This window comes from Schistocerca cancellata, chromosome 5, assembly GCF_023864275.1.
Source record: "Schistocerca cancellata isolate TAMUIC-IGC-003103 chromosome 5, iqSchCanc2.1, whole genome shotgun sequence".
In the NCBI taxonomy this organism is placed as follows: domain Eukaryota; kingdom Metazoa; phylum Arthropoda; class Insecta; order Orthoptera; family Acrididae; genus Schistocerca; species Schistocerca cancellata.
The window spans coordinates 731,748,477-731,773,195 of NC_064630.1; the positions used below are offsets into that span (position 1 = coordinate 731,748,477).

Genomic DNA, 24,719 nt, shown 5'->3' on the forward strand with positions numbered 1-24,719 from the left:
ATCAACGCCTGCTTGCAGCTAGGGTGTCCATTTAATTACGCCGGCATGGTAGCTCAGCGTGTTCGGTGAGAGGTTTACATGCCCTCTGTAATAAAAAAACTGAGTCAATCGATCAACAACGAACATAAATGGATGTCTTACGACGTCCGCCCCGAGCAGATGCAACGAACAAAAGCGAACAAAATGAGATTAAAAAAAAAAAAAAGATGGATAGAGCGTCTGCCATGTAAGCAGGAGATCCCGGGTTCGAGTCCCGGTCGGGGCACACATTTTCAACATGTCCCCAATGAAGTATATCAACGCCTGCTTGCAGCTAGGGTGTCCATTTAATTATCATTTCATTTCTAGCAAAGCTGCATGGTCATTGACGGTAACTGTTCTTTCGGGAACAGATACTACCGTCATATATAGTTGAAAATAACTGAAGTTGCGCAAAGAATAAAAGCAATTTTACTCATACGTAAATTAATATTACTTGCTAATAGAGCACAGGTACAAACAATGAATTACAGTGCAATTTGTGGTTCGATTAAAACGGTGTATCTGACTGTGCAGTACAGACCCTACGACTTATCCTAGAAGATACGTTGAAGAAAGGCAGAACTACTTTTATAGCACCTCAATATTTTGAGAAAGCTTTCGAGAACATTGACTGGACTATACTCTGAAATTTTGAAGGTAGGAGGGATGAAATACAGAGAGCGGAAGGTTAATTACAATTTGTACGATGGTTGCCCAGAAAGTATTGCTCCGCATTTTTTTCTTCAACAATTGTTATTGAACATAATGAGAATTACACACACGAAAGAATGCTACACACCCTATTTTTCCACGTAATCTCCATCCCCTTCTATGGCCTTCCTCCAGCGCGAAGAAGGCTGTGTATGCCCTATCGGTACCAATCATTCTGCCTGGTGGCGGTTGCAGTGCTTCACTGTGTGAATCAACTCTTCATCGTCCTCAAAATTTCTTCTACGAATGGCATCCTTTAATGGCCCAAACAAGTGGTTGTCCGAGCGGGCTAGATCAGATGTCAGGTGTGACAGCCGTGGATGGTCTCCCCCACCTCTGCAAATCGTGGAGCTTCGCCGAACCGCCTTCTAATGAACTCATCCTCCGTGCCCAGCGATTAATTGTACTTCTGTCGACATTAAATGATCCATAGACTATGCGCAAGCATTTGTGAATACTCCCGACAGTCTCTTTCTCTGCAGTGAGAAATTCAATGACGACACGTTGCTTGTTCCGCACGTCACCTGTCGTCGTCACTTTGAAACTGTCCTGCAGCTGTGCCACCTGTCGGAAGTGACGGAAACTTGGCCCGCTCACTCAGGAGGCTTCAAATAATACATATTTAACGTTTCGTATTCGTAACACTGTTTTCAGCTGAGAAGAAAAATGTGGTGCATTACTTTCAGGGCAACCCTCGTACATAAACCAGACTGCAGTTATAAAATTCGACAGACATAAAAGAGAAGGAGTTGTTGAGAGGCAGTGAGATTGGGTTAGGCTCCGCGATCTTATTCAGTCTACACACGGAGCAAGATCCGATGGTAACGAAGGAGCAATTTCGAAAAGAAATTAAAGTACGAGGAGAATAAAAAGAAAAATTTGAGGTTTGCCGATGGCATTGTAATTCTGTGAGAGACGACAAAGGATTGGAAGGGCAGTTCATCGGGATGCATAGTGTCTTTAAAAGAGATTGAAAGATAAACATCACGAAAAGTAGAACAAAAGTAATGACATACAGCCGAATTAAATCAGGGGTGCTAAGGGAGTTACATTAGGAGTTGAGACACTGAAAGTGGTAGATGAAGTTTGCTATTTGGGCAGAAAAATAGATTACGATAGTCGAAGCAGAGACATACAATGCAAAACGGCAGTAGCAAGAAAAACTTTACTGAAAAGGCAGTCTTTTCTGATTGTGTTTGTTTGGAGTGTAGCCTTGTATGGAATTGAAACAGAGACGATAATTAGTTCAAACAAGACGAAAATAGAAGCTTTCGAAATTTGGTGATACAGAAGAATACCCAAGTTAACTGTGTAGATCGAATGGCACACGAGACCGATGTGGCCGAGCGGTTCTAGGCGCTACAGTCCGGAACCGTGCGACCGCTACGGTCGCAGGTTCGAATCCTGTCTGGGGCATGGATGTGTCTGATGTCCTTAGGTTAGTTAGGTTTAAGTAGTTCTAAGTTCTATGGGACTGATGACCTCAGCAGTTAAGTCCCATAGTGCTCAGAGTCATTTGAACCTTTTTTGAGGTAATGAATCGAATTGGGGACATGAGAAACTTATGGATAAAAAATCAGTGGGTGGTTGATAGGACACATTCTGAGGTATCAAGGATCTGTCAGTTTGGTGACTGGAGGAAATATGGAGTTACTCGTGCGGAGTAAACATTATACAGGGATATCAAAGTTTGAATACAGTAAACAGATTCTGGTGGATGCGTGTTGCAGTAGTTATGTAGAAGTGAAGAGGCTTGCACAGGTTAGGCAAACGTGAAGAACTGCATTAAACTAGTCATCGGACTAAAGACCACAACAGCAGCAGCAGCAACAACAACAATAACAACAACAATCTTCCCTGGACTTCGGCTTGGATATTTTTTTCACGAGAAATGCCCCTTCGAGTGAGCCTGTCCAGTCGCGGTTCATAACCTACCGTTACAAGTTGAATTCTGCCAGTACCTCCCTGTTACTATACAAACTTCTCAGAAGATTTCATGCGTGTCGATCTGGGCCGATACTTTAGGACGAAAGGGTATCGCGGAGAAATGACTTAGCCACAGACTAGGTATACCTGTGGCCTTCCAAGGTTCCGGGTTCGAATGCCAGACCGACAATACATTTACAGTCAGTTACGATTTACGGTTCGTATTCTTGAGAATCGGTGTCCAAACCTCGATCTATCAGTACAGAAGTAACTCATGGTGGCACATAGAGCGTGCAACATTTCCTTCCATACGCTGTTTTTCTCGAACAGAACTGGTTTTCCGATTCTGTTGAAGGAACGTTAAACCCTAATTTTCCTCCAATCTGTCCACCTCGATGAGATCTGGAAAATTTTGGAACACGAGTGCAGTAGTAAAAGGTATATGCTAGTTCTGTCAGTACCTGTAATATTAAGCATGTGCACAGTCATTTCAAACAGAGGTCCGAACATTGATTTTATCCTCGAGTTGGTTGATACAAAAATAGCGAAGTTTTAAATTGTATGGCAAATGAGCGCTCTAGTCTTTTAGAAAAGCTGGTAATGATGTAATATAATAGTGTCACGTATAGGCGGGATCAAATTTATGTCAAGGTCGAACAGTGGAATAGGAAAACATTCAAATGCAGATCTCAGAGTTGACAGCGGGATCAAAGAACAATACATCTCTTTCTGTAAGTAACTTACTTGTATCCAAAAAAATTGAGAGGGTGGCCACCTCATCACTAAAACAATTAATGTGCCAAATTGTTCTTCTTGTATTGGCCTTGAGTTCGATACTGGCTTGATGCAGGTCTGACGTTACTCAATCCTGTGGAAGCCTCTTCATCTCCAAATAACTACTGCAACCTACATCCTTCTGAATCTGCTTACTGTGCTCATCTCATGGTCTCTACGATTTTAGCCCCCCCCCCCCCCCCACACACACACATACTTCCCTCGATTGGTAGATTGTTGATCCCTTGACGTTTCAGAATGTGTTCTATCAGTCGATCTCTTCTTCTAGTAAAGTTGTGCCACAAATTTCTTGCCTCCCCAGTTTTATTCAGCAGCTCCTCATTGGTTACATGATCTGCCTTTCTAATCTTCGGCATTCTTCTGTAGCACCACATTTCAAAAGCTGCTATTCTCCTCTTGTCTAAACTATTTACCTTCCATGTCTCACTTCCATACATGGCTACGTTCCAGACAGATATCTTCAGAAAAGACTTTCATGAGTCTATATTCGATGTTAATAAATTTATATTCTTCAGAAACGCTTACCTTTCCATAGCCAGTCTACATTTTATATCCTTTCTACTTCGACCAGGAATCATTTATTTTGTTCCCCAAATAGCAAAACTCAATTACTACTTTAAGTGTCTCATTTCCTAATCTAATACTCTCAGCATCACCTGATTTAATTCGACTACATTCCATTATCCTTGTTTTGCTTTTTTGAGGTTCATCTTATATCCACCTATCAAGACACTGTCCATAGCTGCTCTTCCAGGTTCTTTGCCGTCTTTGACAGAATTACAATGTCGTTGGCAAACCGCAAAGTTTTTATTTCTTCTCCATGGATTTTAATTCGTACTCCGAATTTTTCTTTTGTTTCCTTTACTGCTTGTCCAATATACAGATTGAATAACGTAGGGAATAGGCTGGAACCCTGTCTCAGTCCCTTCTCAACTACTGCTTCCCTTTCATGTCCCTCGACTCTTGTAACTGCCATATGGTTTCTGTACAAATTGTAAATAGCCTTTCGCTCCCTGTACTTTACCCCTGCCTCCTTCAGAATTTGAAAAAGTGTATTCCAGTCAACATTGTCGAAAACTTTCTCTAAGTCTACAAACGCTAGAAACGTAGGCTTTCCTTTCCTTAACCTATCTTCTAAGATAAGTCATAGGGTCAGTATTGCCTTCTACATTTGCACAATGAGAACTAATCTTCTACAAGTTTTCCCATTCTTCTGTGAAGAATTCGCTTTAGCATTTTGTAACCATGAGTCATTAAACTGGTAATTCGATAATTTTCACACCTGTCAACAACTGCTTTATTTGGAATTAGAATTATTACATTGTGTTAGAAGTCTAAGTGTATTTCGCCTGTCTCGTACATTTTCCACAACAGATGCAAGAGTTCTGTCATGTATGGCTCTCCCGTGGTTATCAGTAGCTCCGACGGAATGCCTTCTACCCCTGGGACCTTTTTCCGACTTACCCCTTTCAGCGATCTGTCAAATTCTTCTCGCAATACCAAATTCCCCGTCTCATCTTCATATACGTCCTTTTCTATTTCTACACGCTGCTGCTACGGTCGCAGGTTGGAATTCTGCCTCGGGCATGGATGTGTGTGATGTCCTTAGGTTAGTTCGGTTTAAGTAGTTCTAATTCTAGGGGACTGATGACCCCAGAGGTTAAGTCCCATAGTACTTAGAGCCATTTGAACCATTTCTACAATATTGCATTCAAGTTCATCCCCTTGTATAGAGCCTCTATATACTCCTTCCTCCTTTCAGCTTCCCCTTTTTGCTTGGGACTAGTTTTCCATCTGAGCTCTTGATATTCATATAGATGCTTCTCTTTCCTCCACAGGCCTCTTTGATTGTTCTGTATGCGGTATCTATCTTTCTTATAGTGAAATAAGCTTCAAAATCCTTACGCATGTCCCCAAGCCATTCCTGCTTAGCCATTTTTCACTTGCTTCCAGTCTCATTTTTTAAACGTTTGTATCCGCTTTAGTCTTATTCATTTGCCGTATTTTTATATTTCCACCTTTCATCTGTTAAATTCGACATCTATGTTGGAGGAGAATCAGGAAAGAAATTAGTGTTTACCGTTCTGTCGACAACGAGATCATTAAAGACGAAGCACAAGCTCGGGTTAAGGAAGTATGGGGAAGAAAATCGGCCGAGCCCTTCCAGAGCAACCATCCCAACATTTGTCTGAAGAAATTAAAGGAAATCGCGGAAAATCTAAATCAGGATGGCCGGACGCGGGATTGAATCGTCGTCTATCGACCAGTGTCCTAACCACCGCGCCACCTCGCTCGGTGTCTCTTATGTTATCCATGGGCTATTTGATCCTCTGCTGCCTTAACTACTTCATTTCTTGAAGCTACCCATTCATATTCCACTCTATTCCTTTCCCCTTTTCTCGTCAATTGTTGCCTAAAACTTCCTCTGACACTCTCAATAAACTCTTTCTTTCCACTTATCCAGATCCCATCTGTTTAATATCCTACCTTCTATATTTACATCTGCATGGATACTCTGGAAATCGCATTCAAGTGCCTGGCAGAGGGTTCACCGAACCACCTTCACAACTCTCTATTATTCCAATCTCGTATAGCGCGCGGAAAGAATGAACACCTATATCTTCCCGTACGAGCACTGATTTCCCTTATTTTGTAGTAGCGATCGTTTCTCCCTGTGTAGGTCGGTGTCAACAAAATACTTTCACTTTCGGAGGAGAAAGTTCGTGATTGGAATTTCGTGACAAGAGTTCGTCATAACGAAAAACGCCTTTTTTTAATGACGTCCAGGGCAAATCCTGTATCATTTCAGTGCACTCTCTCTCCTATTTCGCAATAATACAAAACGTGCTGTCCTTCTTTAAACTTTTTCGATGTACTCCGTCAGTCCTATATGGTAATGATCCTACACCGCGTAGCAGTATTCTAAAAGAGGACGGACAAGCGTAGTGTAGGCAGTCTCCTTAGTAGATCTGTCACAATTTCTGTCTGCCAATAAAACGCAGTCTTTGGTTAACCTTCCCCACAACATTTTCTATGTGTTCCTTCCAGTTTAAGATGATCGTAATTGTTATTCCTAGGTATTAAGTTGAATTTACGGCGTTTAGATCCGACTGATTTATCATGTAACAGAAGTCTAACGGATTCTTTTTAGCACTCATATGAATGACCTCTCACTTTTCGCTATTTAGGGTCAACTTCCAATTTTCGCACCATTCAGATATCTTTTCTAAATCGTTTTGCAATTTGTTTTGATCTTCCGATGACTTTATTAGTCAGTAAATGACAGCGTCATCTGCAAACAACCGAAGACGGCTGCTCAGATTGTCTCCCAAATCGTTCATATACACTCCTGGAAATGGAAAAAGGAACACATTGACACCGGTGTGTCAGACCCACCATACTTGCTCCGGACACTGCGAGAGGGCTGTACAAGCAATGATCACACGCACGGCACAGCGGACACACCAGGAACCGCGGTGTTGGCCGTCGAATGGCGCTAGCTGCGCAGCATTTGTGCACCGCCGCCGTCAGTGTCAGCCAGTTTGCCGTGGCATACGGAGCTCCATCGCAGTCTTTAACACTGGTAGCATGCCGCGACAGCGTGGACGTGAACCGTATGTGCAGTTGACGGACTTTGAGCGAGGGCGTATAGTGGGCATGCGGGAGGCCGGGTGGACGTATCGCCGAATTGATCAACACGTGGGGCGTGAGGTCTCCACAGTACATCGATGTTGTCGCCAGTGGTCGGCGGAAGGTGCACGTGCCCGTCGACCTGGGACCGGACCGCAGCGACGCACGGATGCACGCCAAGACCGTAGGATCCTACGCAGTGCCGTAGGGGACCGCACCGCCACTTCCCAGCAAATTAGGGACACTGTTGCTCCTGGGGTATCGGCGAGGACCATTCGCAACCGTCTCCATGAAGCTGGGCTACGGTCCCGCACACCGTTAGGCCGTCTTCCGCTCACGCCCCAACATCGTGCAGCCCGCCTCCAGTGGTGTCGCGACAGGCGTGAATGGAGGGACGAATGGAGACGTGTCGTCTTCAGCGATGAGAGTCGCTTCTGCCTTGGTGCCAATGATGGTCGTATGCGTGTTTGGCGCCGTGCAGGTGAGCGCCACAATCAGGACTGCATACGACCGAGGCACACAGGGCCAACACCCGGCATCATGGTGTGGGGAGCGATCTCCTACACTGGCCGTACACCACTGGTGATCGTCGAGGGGACACTGAATAGTGCACGGTACATCCAAACCGTCATCGAACCCATCGTTCTACCATTCCTAGACCGGCAAGGGAACTTGCTGTTCCAACAGGACAATGCACGTCCGCATGTATCCCGTGCCACCCAACGTGCTCTAGAAGGTGTAAGTCAACTACCCTGACCAGCAAGATCTCCGGATCTGTCCCCCATTGAGCATGTTTGGGACTGGATGAAGCGTCGTCTCACGCGGTCTGCACGTCCAGCACGAACGCTGGTCCAACTGAGGCGCCAGGTGGAAATGGCATGGCAAGCCGTTCCACAGGACTACATCCAGCATCGTCTCCATGGGAGAATAGCAGCCTGCATTGCTGCGAAAGGTGGATATACACTGTACTAGTGCCGACATTGTGCATGCTCTGTTGCCTGTGTCTATGTGCCTGTGGTTCTGTCAGTGTGATCATGTGATGTATCTGACCCCAGGAATGTGTCAATAAAGTTTCCCCTTCCTGGGACAATGAATTCATGGTGTTCTTATTTCAATTTCCAGGAGTGTAGATCAGGAACAGCAAAGGGCCTATAACACTACCTTGGGGAACGCCAGAAATCACTTCTGTTTTACTCGATGATTTTCCGTCAATTACTACGAACTGTGACCTCTCTGACAGAAAATCACAAATCCAGTCACATAAGTGAGACGATATTCCATAAGCACGCAACTTCACTACGTGCCGCTTATGAGGTACAGTCTCAAAAGCCTTCCGGAGATCCAGAAATACGGAATAGATTTGAAATCCCTTGTCAATAGCACTCAACAGTTCATGCGAATAAAGGTCTAGTTGTGTTTCACAAGAACGACGTTTTCTAAACACAAGTTGACTGTGTGGCAATAGACTGTTTTCTTCGAGGTAATTCGTTACGTTCGAACACAATATATATTTGTTCCAGAATCCCGCTGCAGTTTCTTCAGTTTAATCTACTGTTCATAACCAATAGAATGTGGTCAGAGTCCATATCTGCCCCTGTAAATGTGTTACAGTCTAAAATTTGGTTGCCGGTCCCGGTGGTCTAGCGGTTCTGGCGCTGCAGTCCGGAACCGCGGGACTGCTACGGTCGCAGGTTCGAATCCTGCCTCGGGCATGGGTGTGAGTGATGTCCTTAGGTTAGTTAGGTTTAAGTAGTTCTAAGTTCTAGGGGACTTATGACCTAAGATGTTGAGTCCTATAGTGCTCAGAGCCAATTTTTAAAATTTGGTTCCGAAATCTCTGTCTGAGCACTGTATAATCAATCTCAAACTTGCAGTGTCTCGAGGTCTCTTCGACGTATGCCACCTTCTTTCATGATTGTTAAATCAAGTGTCAACGATGATTAAAGAATGCACTGTGGAAAATTCTGTCTGGCCGCTTCCTCTTTCACCCCTTCCCTTAGTCCGTATTCACCTGATATTTTTCCTTCTCTCCCTTTGCCTGCTATGGAATTCCAGTCCCCTATCACAATTAAATTTTCGTCTCCCTTAACTATCTGAAGAATTTCTTTTAGCTCATCAAACGTTTCTTTAATCTCTTCATCATTTGCAGAGATATTTAAACATGTACTACGTTGGTAGGTGTGGGCTTTGTGCCTATTGTGGCTACTGTAAGGCATTCATTATGATAGTAGTAGTAGCTTACCCGCATTCCTACTTTCTTATTCAGTAATAAACCCACTCCTCATTACCTCTATTTGATTTTGCCACCTAACTTCACTAATTTGCACTATAACTTCAAAATTGGTTCAAATGGCTCTGAGTGCTATGGGACTTAACATCAGAGGTCATCAGTCCCCTAGAACTTAGAACTACTTAAACCTAACTAACCTTAGGACATCACACACATACATGCCCGAGGCAGGATTCCAACCTGCTACCGTAGCAGCAACGCGGTTCAGGACTGAAGCGCCTAGAACCGCTAGGCCACAACGGCCGGCACTAACTTCAATCTATCCATTTCCCATTTCAAATTTTCTAACCCACGTGCCCGGTTAAAGGATCTAAGATTCCACTCTCCGATCCGTAGATCGCCAGTTCTGTTTGTCCTGGTGGTGACATCATCCTGAGAAGGTCGCAGTGGGGGATTATTTTACCTTCGGAATATTTTCCCAAGAGGATGCCGTCACCATTTAACCATATAGTAGAGCTGCATGCCGCCGGAAAAAAAACTAGGCTGTAATTTCCCCTGCTTTCAGCCGTTTGCAATAGCAACATAGCAAAGCCAGTTTGGATGGTGTTACAAGGCCAGATCAGTCAATCATCCAGATAGTTGCCCCTGCAGTTACTGAAAAGGCTGCTGTTCCTCTTTAGGAAACACACTTTTGTCTGTCCTTTCAACAGTTACCCTTCAGTTGTTGGTGCAGCTACAGTACGGCAATCTGTATCGCTGAGGCACGCAAGCGCCCCCCCCACCCTCCCCGCCCTCCTCCCCCCCGACGGCAAGGCCCGTGGTTCAGAAATAATTTATTAAGCACGTTCATAAGTGACATACCAGAAAACAGACTGGTTCCAGTGCAAATAAGAAAGATTTTGTTCAAAGTGCCATGACTACAGAGACGCTACATTTTATTTCTGACAGTACAAATACAGAAATACAGCAGAAATGTTTTAGCAGATAGTACTATTGCCAACAAAAACCATTTCTCATTTCTTTTACATTTTTAAAAGATGACGGTGATGGTTGGTTTGTGGGGCGCTCAACTGCGCGGTTCTCAGCGCCTGGACAAAGTCCCAATTTTTTCACAGTCCAGTTTTGTACACAGACTAATCTATTCACTGTCACGATTTATGATGATGATGAAATGATGAAGACAACACAAACACCCAGTCCCCGGGCAGAGAAAATCCCCAACCCGCCCGGGAATCGAACCCGGGACGCCGTGAGACCAGTGTCGAGACCAGTGTCTTAGCACATATGCGACCTCTTCCTGTCATACTGAGACATGGCGTTTAAGTAAGATTCGTCCGAATTCACACGAATACAGTTCCTACTCGAATGAAGATAGGAACCAGGGATAAATTTTACCATACGCATCGAAACTAGAACTTTACCTTGGCGCCAGTCCTGCGTTACCATTTCATCGTCGAGATCTCGCGACTAACATATGCCGGCCGCGGTGGCCAAGCGGTTCTCGGCGCTTCAGTCCGGAACCGCGCGTCCGCTACGGTCGCAGGTTCGAATCCTGTCTCGTGCATGGATGTGTGTGATGTCTTTAGGTTAGTTAGGTTTAAGTAGTTCTAAGTTCTATGGGACTGATGACCTCAGATGTTAAGTCCCATAGTGCTCAGAGCCATTTGAACCATATGACTAACATATACTAAAAAACAGCACTGTATTAATTGTCAAATTCAAACAATGTACAACACTGTAATGTACTATTGCCATTGTAAGTATAAACCGTAGAATTGTTTAGAAACTAGTATGAAGCTTTCTAGTGTCTTAGATCATCGGTTATTACCAACAGTTAGATGTGAAAGAACTCCTTATGTATCACTAGTGCTGATAAAACTGTAGAAGTGTGTATTCTGTGATGAGATTTCCTAGAGCAGTTCAACGAGCCCTGTTCGAACAACGCTATTTCTTCCTGTAACATACACACATTGTTCCCGCAGAGACCCGATAAAGATGACGCAGTCAGCCACTTTCTGCTGAAATAAAGACCCAAGGAACAGTAAAATAAGAATACTGTTACAACAGTTTGGAGAACACAGATCGGTCAGAAATTATTGGTAGTACTCTAGGCCAACAGCTTTATCCAGTATGTGTCGTAGGTAGCGAGTTATGTTTCTGACAATAGCAGCAGCATGAATCAGCCGTTACCTGAAATGCTCCTCCATGATACTGACAAGAGGGAGATTGAGTTAATAATTAAATCACTAAAGACCAAGAACTCTCATGGATATGACAGGGTATCTAGCAGAATACTGAAGTATTGTTCTATGTATGTTAGCCCAGTACTTAGCCATATCTATAACTCTTCCTTTAGCAGTGGTCGGTTTCTTGACCGATTAAAGTACTCGGTAGTGAAACCACTTTATAAAAAAGGAAACAGGGACAATGTTGACAATTATAGACCTATTTCTATGCCATCGGTGTTTGCTAAAGTTATCGAGAGGGTTGTATATACAAAGTTACTGGAGCATTTAAATTCACGTAATTTGCTATTAAATGTACAGCTTGGTTTTAGAAATGGTTTAACAGCTGAAAATGCTATATTCTCTTTTCTCTGTGAGGTTTTGGACGGATTAAATGAAAGGTTGCGAACGCTAGGTGTTTTCTTTGATTTAACGAAGGCTTTTTACTGTGTTGACCACAAAATGTTACTGCAGAAGTTGGACCATTATGGAGTAAGGAGAGTAGCTTACAATTGGTTCGCCTCTTACTTTAAGAACAGAAAGCAGAAGGTAATTCTCCGCAATATTGAGAGTGGTAGTGATGTTCAGTCCCAATGCGGCACTGTTAAGTGGGGCGTTCCCCGAGGGTCGGTGCTGGGGCCACTGCTGTTTCTTATTTATATAAATGATATGCCTTCTAGTATTACAGGTGATTCAAAAATATTTCTGTTCGCTGATGACACCAGCTTGGTAGTGAAGGATCTTGTGTGTAATATTCAAACAGTATCAAATAATGTAGTTCATGAAACAAGTTCATGGCTTGTGGAAAATAATTTGATGCTAAATCACAGTAAGACTCAGTTTTTACAGTTTCTGACTCACAATTCAACAAGAACCGATGTTTTGATCAGACAGAATGGACATATTATAAGCGAGACGGAACAGTTCAAGTTGCTAGGCGTTCGTAAATGCTGCTTTATTTACCATTAGAACAGTATCTGAAACAAGTGACAGTTCAACACGAAAAGTAGTCCGCATATTTTCATACGCTTATGTCATATGGTATTATTTTTTGGGGTAATTCTTCTGATTCAAAAAGGGTATCTTTGGCTCAAAAACGGGCTGATCGAGCTATGTGTGGTGTAAGTTCGAGAACCTCTTGTCGACCCCTATTGAATAGTCTGGGAATTCTGACATTGCCCTCACAGTATATATTTTCTTTAATGGCGTTTGTTGTTAGCAATATTAGCTTATCCCCAAGAGTTAGCAGCTTTCACTCAGTAAATACTAGGCAGAAATCAAATGTGCAAGTGTAAACTGAAGAGTTTCCTCGTGGCTCACTCCTTCTGTTCTGTCGAGGAGCCCCTGGAAGAGCTGAAAAATTAAGCAAATTCCAGTGTTACATTGTTGATTTTCTTTATTTAAACTTACGAATTGTCGCCTGAATATGTTACTTATATTTCATTTTATCTGTTTCTACTATCGTGTTATAAATTCATGTATTGACTCGTTCCCTGGCCATGGAGACTTCTCCTTAATTTGGTCCCACGGAACAACAAATAAATAAATAAATACAATGTTACGACGATGAAACGTGTCGGCATCGTCAAGTGCGATTTCGAACTGTCCCTCTGGGGGTGCACGGCCAATCTATACCTCCTCCGACTGCCAGCCGCTCCGTACACGGTCAGCGGCCGAGGGCACATCAGCGGCCGCGGGGGCGACTCCGTCGGCGTCTGTGGCCGACGCCCGGCGCTGCGCACTGTTTGCGGTGGCGTGGGTGTAGCTACTCCGCCCGCCCTGGGCGCCAGCACGCTGTGTTTACTGAGTGTCTTCTTAATTAGACCCAGCGCTGGTTCTCGAGCCTTCTTAAGATTACAACCGCAGTCTCAGTTCATGAGATTTTCTCTGGTGTACATTTCAGTGGCTACTCTAACGACACTGTCCCAGGACTTCAAACTCTGTGCGAAAATCCTGGTACGTTCGTATTCCTTCGTACGAGACTCGGACAAACAGTGCCTTGAGACCGCCGACTTGTTGAGGTACACTATAGTCGAGAGTGCCGTTGCGTTCTCGGCGGCAATCTTCGATAGTGACACTGTATCGGCTTTCAGTAGACTGAGGTCATCTTTGACGCTCCCATATAATGCCTACGTTTAAATGGGCGGACAAGAGACAGTTCTTAATCGGTGATCTTCCAGTGCGCACCCGATTTTTCGTGATAGCGTTCCGGTATATGGTATAACGGCAGTGGCATCTTTTTCTACGTGACTTCGACCCTCCCCACGGGTTGTACTGTAGTAGAGAGGTGGTTCAAATGGCTCTGAGCACTATGGGACTTAACATCTGAGGTCATCAGTCCCCTAGAACTTAGAACTACTTAAACGTAACTAAGCTAAGGACATTACACACATCCATGCCCGAGGCAGGATTCGAACCTGCGACCGTATCGGTCGCGCGGTTCCAGACTATAGCGTCTAGAACCGCTCGGCCACACCGGCCGGCAGTAGAGAGGTGCAGGGCTCGCCTCATCCACCATTCCGCTTTCAAAAACTCGTTTACGGTAGAATACTGCAGCACCATTCCCCCTCTCAATTATCGAACAATCGAACAAACGCAAGGATGTCTAACATAGTGTTTAGTGTATCTGGAATTGTAAAACAGTTAAGATCCTTAGACGCCAGGAAGGCATCTGGCCCAGACGGTATCCCCGTAAGATAATAAGTTGACTATGCTACAAATATAGCACCATTCTCATCCATCATCTATCAGAGATCACTGGAACAGCGGAACGTTCCACGGGACTGGAAGAAGGCCCAGGTCATAGCAATCTGCACTCCTGGAAATTGAAATAAGAACACCGTGAATTCATTGTCCCAGGAAGGGGAAACTTTATTGACACATTCCTGGGGTCAGATACATCACATGATCACATTGACAGAACCACAGGCACATAGACACAGGCAACAGAGCATGCACAATGTCAGCACTAGTACAGTGTATATCCACCTTTCGCAGCAATGCAGGCTGCTATTCTCCCATGGAGACGATCGTAGAGATGCTGGATGTAGTCCTGTGGAACGGCTTGCCATGCCATTTCCACCTGGCGCCTCAGTTGGACCAGCGTTCGTGCTGGACGTGCAGACCGCGTGAGACGACGCTTCATCCAGTCCCAAACATGCTCAATGGGGGACAGATCCGGAGATCTTGCTGGCCAGGGTAGTTGACTTACACCTTCTAGAGCACGTTGGGTGGCACGGGATACATGCGGACGTGCATTGTCCTGTTGGAACAGCAAGTTCCCTTGCCGGTCTAGGAATGGTAGAACGATGGGTTCGATGACGGTTTGGATGTACCGTGCACTATTCCGTGTCCCCTCGACGATCACCAGCGGTGTACGGCCAGTGTAGGAGATCGCTCCCCACACCATGATGCCGGGTGTTGGCCCTGTGTGCCTCGGTCGTATGCAGTCCTGATTGTGGCGCTCACCTGCACGGCGCCAAACACGCATACGACCATCATTGGCACCAAGGCAGAAGCGACTCTCATCGCTGAAGACGACACGTCTCCATTCGTCCCTCCATTCACGCCTGTCGCGACACCACTGGAGGCGGGCTGCACGATGTTGGGGCGTGAGCGGAAGACGGCCTAACGGTGTGCGGGACCGTAGCCCAGCTTCATGGAGACGGTTGCGAATGGTCCTCGCCGATACCCCAGGAGCAACAGTGTCCCTAATTTGCTGGGAAGTGGCGGTGCGGTCCCCTACGGCACTGCGTAGGATCCTACGGTCTTGGCGTGCATCCGTGCGTCGCTGCGGTCCGGTCCCAGGTCGACGGGCACGTGCACCTTCTGCCGACCACTGGCGACAACAGTGATGTACTGTGGAGACCTCACGCCCCACGTGTTGAGCAATTCGGCGGTACGTCCACCCGGCCTCCCGCATGCCCACTATACGCCCTCGCTCAAAGTCCGTCAACTGCACATACGGTTCACGTCCACGCTGTCGCGGCATGCTACCAGTGTTAAAGACTGCGATGGAGCTCCGTATGGCACGGCAAACTGGCTGACACTGACGGCGGCGGTGCACAAATGCTGCGCAGCTAGCGCCATTCGACGGCCAACACCGCGGTTCCTGGTGTGTCCGCTGTGCCGTGCGTGTGATCATTGCTTGTACAGCCCTCTCGCAGTGTCCGGAGCAAGTATGGTGGGTCTGACACACCGGTGTCAATGTGTTCTTTTTTCCATTTCCAGGAATGTATAAAAAGGGTAGAAAATCGGATGCACATAAGCACCAGCAAATTTCACTGACATCGATTTGTTGTAGAATCATGCAACGTATTTTGTGTTCAGACATAATGACCTTTCTAGACTCTGAGAAGCTCATCTGCAGAAACCACCTCGGTTTTAGGAAACAGCGGTCATGCGAGACACAGCTGGCCCTCTTTGTGGATGATATACAGCAGGCTCTAGATACTGGCTGCCAGGTTGATGCCATATTCCTCGACTTTCTAAAGGCGTTCTACTCAGTTCCGCACTGTCGCTTGCTCCAAAAAGTGCGCGCATATGGTCCATCCGATTACATATGCGGTTGGATAGAAAGTTTTCTAATAGGCAGAAAGCAGTATGTCGTCCTCAATGGGGAGACTTCAACAGAAACAATCATTACATCAGGGGTGCCCCAGAGCAGCGTAATAGGTCCGCTGCTTTTTACGATTTATATAAACGATCTGGTTGATGGTATTGTCAGCGGCCTTAGACTGTTTGCCGATGATGCTGTAGTCTACAGGAAAGTAGTATCACACGAAAGTTGTGAACAAATCAATGAGGATTTGCAGAAAATAAATGCGTGGTGAAATGACTGGCAGTTATCTCTCAATATTAGTAAGTCTACCCTACTGCGTATAACAAGGCGAAAATCCGCATAATGTGCGAGTACAAAATAAATGCCAAGTCTTTGGAAGCGGTAACATTCGTCAAGTATCTGGGGGTGTCTGTTCGAAATGATCTCAAATGAAATGATCAGGTTACACAAGTAACGGGCAAGGCGAACTCTAGATTGCGGCTTATTGGTAGAAGCAGTCCTTCAACAAAAGGAAATTGCGTACAAGACGTTAGTTCGTCCAGTTTTAGAGTATTGTTTGTCTGTGTGGGTCCCTTACCAGTTGGGTCTGATCCAAGAGATTGAGAAGGTCCAAAGAAGGGCAGCAAGATTCGTGACTTGCACTTTTAGCCATCGCGAGAGCGTTACAAATCTAATAGAAAGTTTGAAATGGATACACTTCGAGATAGACGACGCGCTAAACGGAAGGGACTGCGCACTAAATTCCGAAATCCGATCTTCACCGAGGATGTAGAGCACATATTATTACCACTAACTTTCAAATCGCGCAATGATCACCATTCAAAGATAAGGGAAATTATAGCTCGTACTGAGGCGTTCAGACAGTCGTTTTTCCCTCTTGCGATCCGCGATTGGAACAGAGGGGGTGAATATGACTTTGGCGCGAATTGTGCCCTCCGCCACACACCGCCTGGTGGCTAGCGGAGTATATATGTAGACGTAGATTCTGGATAACCATTTTTAGGAACGCAGTTCTGAGATGTTCCATTTCCCAGGGAAATCTGAGGTGGAGCGCGCCCGGAGTACTAGTGTTTCAGTACCCCGTTCCTCTGCGCAAGGTGGTGGCAAGCGTCTGCGTGCAAGGACAGGTTACTTGCCGTTTCTTCGAATACACACGGTGACCTAAGGTGCCATCAGCTCTTCTCTTGACCATGACAACAAGTTATGGTAGTCTTGCATATGTGGTGTCTTTTCTTTCGGAACGTCCGAAAGAAAAGACACCACATATATAATTAAAGTGATGACGATCGCTTCAGTGCAGATGCACACCACATCTTACGGGAAATGCGATGCCGCGAGTTATGAGAACAATGGACAAGGGACAGTGCATCAGTAGTGTGTGGACAGGTTGAGGATTTGGGCCTGACGGTAGGCATGCTGGGTTGTCCGTGCAGTTACGATGACCATTGTCTCTGGATGACGCAGTGGTCAGCCTATGTGCCTAGTAAGTACGAGACCTGGGTTCAGATCCTAGTCCGGCAAAAACGTTTCAACTTTCCCCATTGATTTAAATCAGTGTCCACTAGCAGCTTATGCTGGTCATTTCCTTGTGTCTTGTGTACTGGTCTTGCTTCTGTCTCGGTCTCCACAGTGAATCTGATGTGGAACGAACAGAGCTCACATGTGTGGGGGAATAATGTAGTTTTTCCCTTTCACGGGGCCATATGACGACCGTATAGTTCACGTAACGGAAAAATCAAGTGGGTTTCATTTTGGATAACTTCAGGCCTTTCTCTTCGAAGTCCTCCATATACAGGGCTATTACAAATGATTAAAGCGATTTCATAAATTCACTGTAGCTCCATTCATTGACATATGGTCACGACACACTACAGATACGTAGAAAAACTCATAAAGTTTTGTTCGGCTGAAGCCGCACTTCAGGTTTCTGCCGCCAGAGTGCTCGAGAGTGCAGTGAGACAAAATGGCGACAGGAGCCGAGAAAGCGTATGTCGTGCTTGAAATGCACTCACATCAGTCAGTCATAACAGTAAAACGACACTTCAGGACGAAGTTCAACAAAGATCCACCAACTGCTAACTCCATTCGGCGATGGTATGCGCAGTTTAAAGCTTCTGGATGCCTCTGTAAGGGGAAATAAACGGGTCGGCCTGCAGTGAGCGAAGAAACGGTTGAACGCGTGCGGGCAAGTTTCACGCGTAGCCCGCAGAAGTCGACGAATAAAGCAAACAGGGAGCTAAACGTACCACAGCCGACGGTTTGGAAAATCTTACGGAAAAGGATAAAGCAGAAGCATTTCTTAAACAGGAGATTGGAAAACCGATGGATCGTTCGTGGTGGAGATCATGATCAACAATTCATGTCATGGCCTCCACGCTCTCCCGACTTAACCCCATGCGATTTCTTTCTGTGGGGTTATGTGAAAGATTCAGTGTTTAAACCTCCTCTACCAAGAAACGTGCCAGAACTGGGAGCTCGCATCAACGATGCTTTCGAACTCATTGATGGGGACATGCTGCGCCGAGTGTGGGAGGAACTTGATTATCGGCTTGATGACTGACGAATCACTAAAGGGGCATATATCGAACATTTGTGAATGCCTAAAAAAACTTTTTGAGTTTTTGTATGTGTGTGCAAAGCATTGTGAAAATATCTCAAATAATAAAGTTATTGTAGAGCTGTGAAATCGCTTCAATCATTTGTAATAACCCTGTACAAACTTGCAACCACAGGCGGGAGCAGGCAGCCCATCGCGGCTCCCTCTGTTTGTTCATAGTACTTTACATTGAATAGAGACAACATGGGGGTCAGGACACGCCTGGCAAGGTCGATGGTCTTCCAGCCAAATTGCTGGCATCTGAGTCCAAGTGTCTCCCGTAGAGGCAGCCTGGTGAAAAGGGAAATGACATCAAATCTCATCATAATATTCGAGTCCTTCAACATGAAGTGCTGAGGTGCTTCACAAAATCTGCAGAATCGTGAAAGTGATGCGGGCATTTCCCTACATAGCAGGCTCTGCATTTTCTCAGTGTACTCCTCGTGGGAGAGAAGAACAATAGCGCGCCTTAATCGGCATGGCCGAGCGGTTCTTGGCGCTTCAGTCCGGAACCGCGCTGCTACTACGGTCGCAGGTTCGAATCCTGCCTCGCGCATGGATGTGTGTGAAGTCCTTAGGTTACTTAGGTTTAAGTAGTTCTAAGTCTAGGGGACTGATGACTTCAGATGTTAAGTCCCACAGTACTTGGAGCTATTTGAACCTTAATCGGCGGTTGCAGAGCAGTGTTTGTCCGCGACTCATCCGATGGAATACGAACGCACCAAGATTTTATCACAAATTTCGAAGTACTGGGACATCGTCGTTGAAGAGACCATCGAAATATGCACCGGGTACAATCTCATCACCTCAGACTGCTTTTACACTACTGGCCATTAAAGTTGCTACACCACGAAGTTGACGTGCTACAGACGCGAAATTTAACCGACAGGAAGAAGATGCTGTGATATGCAAATGATTATCTTTTCAGAGCATTCACACAAGGCTGGCGCCGGTGGCCACACCTACAACGTGCTGACATGCGAAAGTTTCCAACCAATATCTCATACACAAACAGCAGTTAATCGGCGTTGCCTGGTGAAACGTTGTTGTCATGCCTCGTGTAAGGAGGAGAAATGCGTACCATCACGTTTTCGATTTGATAAAGGTCGGATTGTAGCCTATCGCGAATGCGGTTTATCGTTTCGAGACATTTCTGCTCGCGGTTGGTCGAGATCCAATGACTGTTAGCAGAATATGGAATCGGTGAGTGTAGGAGGGTAATACGGAACGCCGTGCTGGATCCCAATGGCCTCGTATCACTAGCAGTCGAGATGACAGGCATCTTATCCGCATGGCTGTAACGGATCGTGCAGCCACGTCTCAATCCCTGAGTCAAAGATGGGGACGTCTGCAAGACAACAACCATCTGCACGAACAGTTAGACGGCGTTTGCAGTAGCATGGACTATCAGATCGGAGACCATGGCTGCGGTTACCCTTGACGCTGCATCACAGACAGGAGCGCCTGCGATGGTGTACTCAACGACGAACCTGGGAGCACGAATGGCAAACAGTCGGTTTTTCGGATGAATCCAGGATCTGTTTACAGCATCATGATGGTCGCATCCGTGTTTGGGCCATCGCGGTGAGCGCAGATTGGAAGCATAAATTCGTCATCGCCGTACTGGAATATCACCCGGCGTGATGGTGTGGGGTGCCATTGGTTACACGTCTCGGTCAGCTCTTGTTCGCGTTGACGGCACATTTCAGATGTGTTACGACGCGTGGCTCTACCCTTCATTCGATCCCTGCGAAACCCTACATTTCAGTAGGATAATGCACGACCGCATGTTGCAGGTCCTGTACGGGCCTTTCTGGATACAGAAAATGTTCGACTGCTTCCCTGGCCATCACTTTCTCTAGATCTCTCACCAATTGAAAACGTCTGGTCAATGGTGGCCGAGCAACTGACTCGTCACAATACGCCAGTCATTACTCTGGATGAACTGTGGTATGGTGTTGAAGCTGCATGGGCAGCTGTACCTGTACACGCCATCCAAGCTCTGTTTGACTCAATGCCCAGGCGTATCAAGGCTGTTATTACGGCCAGAGGTGGTTGTTCTGGGTACTGATTTCTCAGGATCTATGCACCCAAATTGTGTGAAAATGTAATCACAGTTCTAGTATAATATATTTGTCCAAATGAATGCCGGTTTATCATCCACATTTCTTCTTGGTGTAGCAATTTTAATGGCCAGTAGCGTATTATTCAATTTGGTATTCAAATTCCCTAAGCAGCATGTAATTAAGATTTTCTGATACCAGAGACCTGACCAGAGCTACAGTCGCCGAAGTCATGTTGGGTTGGTAGTCCGATTATAGCACAAAACGATAAAAGGGCTTGGATTATCAGACCTTAGCGGCCGTCGGCTGTTATGTGGAACTATCCACACACCGAACTGCTTTGTCAGCTGTGTCTGTGGTGTTATCGTTTGCTGCTGTAGTCACAAACATTAGTGACACTTTACTTGAATCTGTGACTACCGAGGCCGACCGGAGTGGCCGAGCGGTTAAAGGCGCTACAGTCTGGAACCTCACGACCGCTACGGTCGCAGGTTCGAATCCTGCCTCGGGCATGGAAGTGTGTGATGTCCTTAGGTTAGTTAGGTTTAAGTAGTTCTAAGTTCTAGGGGACTTATGACCACAGCAGTTGAGTCCCATAGTGCTCAGAGCCATTTGAACTATTTTTTTTGTGACTACCGATGTCATTGTAGTTTCAGTTACTCATCCATCAAAGTATTTCTTCTTCAACAGCCACTCAACAAATTTTTTCACGTGACACATAGATTTTCTCCAGCCTTATAACGTCACACCGACAAGAGTATCAGTTTTTTTCAGTTCGTGCAGTAAGATGCTAGACGTATTATGACTATGAGTATTACTCCTTGCAACACTTTCAATCTGTTCTTTGGAATTTAGTTCTGGATAGTATTGCAGCATAATAAACTCACTTCCTTCCTCTTTTTATCATTTAAACAAACAGATTTTTCAATGTTTGTACTTGCAGGACGTCTTAAAATACAACCCGGCCTCTACAGACTATTTTAAAAATTTCTTACTGTCCCTTCGGGAATAAGAATCCAATGTTCTGGCTGTTGAGTCTCGTGTGAGCAATGAACTTTAAAACAAACCCATATCCCGCCAGCATGCGTGACAATTAACGCACGCCAATCGCCAATTTGTTCGCAGTACATCTAATACTCTGCCACTTTACCGCCATATTTTATTCCTTGTGCCATACGCAGGATTCCTCGCCTGTTTCAAATAATCTCGTCCCAGGTGAATTTTGATTCCCTATTTTCTCGCAAAAACCTAATGCACTGTGACCTTCGTACAACTCCCTCTTGTCATTGCCACACAATCCCTATTTTATACTGGCATTTACCGAACAACGAATAATGCTCCTGCGGGTTTCTTCACTATCTTCGAAGTCCCCTTCTATCCGATAAGAACTATGAAGTTCTTGAAGAATTAAAGTTCTCTGATATTATTCGAAGTATCTCAGAAACTGCTGCGTACCATCCCCTATCTTCAAAGGAATGCTTTTTGGGAGTACTTAGCCTCTTCCTCTCTGGACAGAGAATCGAAATAGCCGCCTCCCCCAAACCGCACAGTTTGCTCGCCATCGTCTTGCTAGGCTTTTACATCGTTGACGCACTTTCCGTCTCCTTCGTCGGCGGAGTCACTCTTTGCTCTTTCTCGACCTCAGTAAATTTAATAACGTTAACAGCATGCTGTCGCGCCCGACTGCGAAGATATTTTAAGCTATCACTTTCCCGCCCACATTACGAGACAAAGACATACGCCATTTCTAACCGGGATACAAATGCATCCAGTCACGCGACCAAGTTAGCAGTCAGGAGCGCAGTTTGCTTTACCGAGTAGGATGTACACTCAGCAGCAAAAAGAATCAGTCATTATAGGCAAAACGGCAGAAAAATCGGATGATTTAGCAATAGCAGATTAAACCCTGTCCACGGCGTCACCGCAGAGACGAAGCGGGCCATTGATTCAGTAAATGCGAGGTGTTCTACGCTCATTCTGTATTCATCTATCAGCCATGAGCTAAGACTCACTTATTTTACGCCTGTTGTAGACCTGTCTGACTGGGACAGAACCTTGATGCCACTAAATATACAGCACAGAAGCTATAAAACATCTAAGAAAGTGCTTATATGGGCGCAGGTTAACTGCGAGTGCAAAACGAACTTTTAATAATAAGACATTTTTATTTTCAAAGCCGCTCATATTCGTCTTTTGCGACTTGAAATTATAAATTATCACGTTTTAGAACGAAGATTAAAGTCACAAAATTACATATGGAGTCATGCAGTCAGACTGCTGTCAAATCCGTTCCTTCTGACGTAATGGATAGAAGAGTGGAATGGTAACCTGGAGGTGCAGATTTCAAAGGTAAATGTTTCTATTTTTTATCGTTTGTACAAATTCACTAGGAAAAAAGACTCCGTGAAGAAACTTAAGACCTTTTTGCCGTAGAAAAGTTTGTGGAACTGTATTTCACAGAGTCGACGTTGTACTGGATTGTACTGAAGCATGGTAAAGGAAAGTCAAATAATAATTCGGCACATGTGACGGATGAGATTTGTTGGTATATAATCGAGCATTATGATGCTACATTTAACTTAACTAGGAGAGGGGGTGGAAGATACACAAGCGAATCACGTGTTTTACTGTTTTCATTCTTACCACGATTTCATTTGTACTTATAGAAAAATACAGGGCTTAAAACCCATAACTGCACTTGCGTAACTACTCGAGATGCGCACGTGTGACTTGAAAAGTCTCTGAAATCCTTTAACTCTGGGCATACTTTTATTTCTAGTAGTCCGTAACACACTTAATAGATTACAAGTAATATTTTCTGACAATTTGGCGGTTCACTACCGTTCTGTTACTAATTTGATAATACTGATCATTCACGAGAACTTCACTGACTGTATGTAGGGCACAAGTATTTGGTACATCCTTAGACGTTCGCCATCTTCGAATTATTCTGTCTTTAATGTACCGGGAAATTGTAACCACTGCTTTAAACAATTAGGCACAGTAAATATTGGATGCAGACGTACTAATTTATAACATTTCTTACGCTGAATTGGTGCTGGTTTTATGTTTCGTTCTGTCTTTTAAGAATAGCTCTTCAAATGTTGCTTTCGTGCTTGGATATTTTCTCTGCCAGAAGACACCACATATTTCGCGACTTACGTTACTTAAAGAAAACTATGTCAATTATAACTGCACCGAAGAGTGCTGAAGTTGTGTCACATCCACTAACGGCGTATCCACTTATGGCGTAGAGAAATATGAGTGACCTTCGGATGTTTGCCAGTTTGAAACTGCTGGAACCAAATACTTTTCATGAAGTTTTTCCTCTTCCAGGTTTCAAGAAATATATATTTGCTGATAGTGTGGCTAGGGCATTGAGCATGATGAGAAGCTCCGTATCCTCACCAACAACCACAGCCTTCTCGTGTTCCTGTGATACCTCAAGCGCTGTGGCAACAGTTAGGTGGTCTGCGTCTCCATCATCTTGCTTTACTGAGAAGCCTTCATCTTCAAGTCTCAAAATAAGCAAGCTAATGAGACGGGCTTTATTTCTGTCATTGGATAGGAATTGCTCCGGAGTCATGGTCACCATCATTAACTCGGGTAAAGATGACCTCAGGAGTAGTGTGTCTTTTGCTTTGGCGGAGGAGCTCTTGGTGGGCAGGTCTTCTGGGTAGCCATCGAACACCACACTTGTCGCATGTCCGCTGTGGTGTCTTTTTAAATATTCAACGTATTTGGTTAGCATCAACTGGAATGTTTCACCATTCTTCCATACAACCCGGTGGAGAAGAAATCCACCATCGATGACAAATGCTGCTTCTTCCAGGTTTACATCATTGAATGGTGTGAACAAGTCATATAACATTGACTTGGGAGTCTTCCTCATTCCAGATGCATCGAAGAGAGAGAGGATAGGGTGCCAGATCATATCGGAAGAATTCTTTAAGCTGTTCGT

The 24,719-nt window shown here is 45.1% G+C and overlaps 1 protein-coding gene across 1 annotated transcript in view; it reads left to right on the top strand.

Annotated features, from left to right (window-relative positions):
- The window catches only part of LOC126188784 (uncharacterized), a 401,269-nt gene that overhangs the window by 175,050 nt on the left and 201,500 nt on the right, over positions 1–24,719 (top strand). The gene's annotated exons all lie outside the window — the stretch shown is intronic.